Raw genomic sequence first — 2,202 nt, forward strand, 5'->3', positions numbered from 1 at the left:
CCCTAGAAAATCCCTCCTTAGCATCTGAGTTTCCTTCAACCATTTTGGTTGCTGTGTATGGCTTTCTTCCTTACATTGTATGTATATTTCATTTCCTGCGTAAGTGGCATATTTTGATACTATTGACTATTGAGGTTGGCTTATAGTGTTAAAGAGGATTGACGTCTGATGTGATCTATTTCTATCATTATGATTGCCAATCCCACTCACCTTCTGGTCATTATCTTCCTTCATGACTTTGTGAGTTAGTAAGCTTCTTTTCTCAGCTTAATAATAATAATAATAATAATAATAATAATAATAATAATAATAATAATAATAATAATAATAATAATAATAATAAACCAAACCCCATGGCACTACAGCCCTTGAAGGGCCTTGGCCTACCAAGCGACCGTTGCTCAGCCCGAAGGCCTGCAGATTACGAGGTGTCGTGTGGTCAGCACGACGAATCCTCTCGGCCGTTATTCTTGGCTTCCTAGACCGGGGCCGCTACCTCACCGTCAGATAGTTCCTCAATTCTAATCACGTAGGCTGAGTGGACCTCGAACCAGCCCTCAGGTCCAGTTAAAAATCCCTGACCTGGCCGGGAATCGAACCGGGGGCCTCCGGGTAAGAGGCAGGCACGCTACCCCTACACCACGGGGCCGGCGTTAATAATAATAATAATAATAATAATAATAATAATAATAATAATAATGTATTTATGTATGTATTCGTGTCAGTAGCACAATACAGACCACAGATTGCAAATGAGATAAAATATATGAAATTACTATATTACATAAAATTAAACAGTTATTTACAAAATATCGGCCTAGAATTTGGCCACGTTAACAGCACCGATACTGGCCTGTGGCAGATCAAGTTCTGTGCATTTAACAGGGCATAGAGGGCAATTAATAAGGTGCCTTGTTGTTTGTACCACGCCGCATTCACATAGGGTCTGATCCCCATTCAAGAGGCCCCATTTCTTCATATTGTCCTTTGATCTTCCAACGTCTGCTCTTAGTCTGTTCAGTGCCTTCCATGTAGTCCAGGTTTCTTCATGACCAGGGGGAAGCTTTTCCTCCAATTGCAAGCGTTCTGGATGAAAAGGGATCTTCTGATTCCAGAGTGGAAGTCTGGTCTTCCTTGCATCTGCACTCTCGGGGGATGATGAGTGCATAAACTGTTCCTGGACGTCAATCGAGTGGGTGGTAGTTTGTGTCCATGTAGGGGGTGGGCTGAGCTGGTAGAAGCCCTTAACCTCTCCACATTTGCAGCTATTTCGCGTCTGATCTCAGGAGGCGCTATTCCTGCAAGGGAGTACAGTTTGTCTGTTGGTGTTGGTTTCAGACATCCTGTAATATGTCTGCATGTTTCATTCAGGGCGACATCGACCTTTCTGGCATGTGTAGATTTATACCAAACGGGACTAGCATACTCCCCTGCCGAGTAGCAAAGTGCTAAGGCTGTTGTCCTTATCGTATGAGGGTGAGCGCCCCACTTTGAACCTGTCACTTTACGGAGCAGGGAGTTCCGAGAGGAGGCCTTTGCCTTGATGTTTGAACAGTGCTCCCTGTAAGTTAGAGAACGATCCAAAGTAACACCCAAGTATTTCGGTGTGTAATTATGCTCTAGGACTTTGTCCTTCCAATTCACTTGCAGCTTCCTTGATATTTGTTTGTTCTTCAGATGGAAAGCACATACTTGAGTTTTTGATGGATTTGGTTTGAGATTATTGGTCTCATAGTAGTGAAACAAAATATCCAATGCTGAAGTGAGATTGTTTCCTACTCTTTCAAAGCATTCACTCTGAGTAGCCAAGGCCAGATCATCAACGTATAGGAAGCTTTTAGTATGAGGTGGATGTGGCTGGTCGTTGGTATATATATTGAAAAGTAAGGGAGCTAGCACACTTCCTTGAGGAAGACCATATTTTTGTGTTCTCCATCCACTTCGCTGACCCTGAAATTCAACAAAGAATCGTCGGTTCTGTAAAAGGGCAGCAACAATTCTGGTAAGCTTGAAATCCTTTGTAAGGCTGTACAGTTTTTGTAACATGATTTGATGTTGTACGGTGTCATAGGCACAAGAAAGGTCTACAAACGCTACTCCTGTGACTTTTCGGGATTGAAAACCATCTTCTATATACTGTGTTAGGTTTATTACTTGTGCAGTACAGTTCATGCCTGGCTTAAAACCAGCTTGCTCTGGGAT

Source organism: Anabrus simplex, chromosome 11 (genome assembly GCF_040414725.1).
Source record: "Anabrus simplex isolate iqAnaSimp1 chromosome 11, ASM4041472v1, whole genome shotgun sequence".
Classification (NCBI taxonomy): Eukaryota; Metazoa; Arthropoda; class Insecta; order Orthoptera; family Tettigoniidae; genus Anabrus; species Anabrus simplex.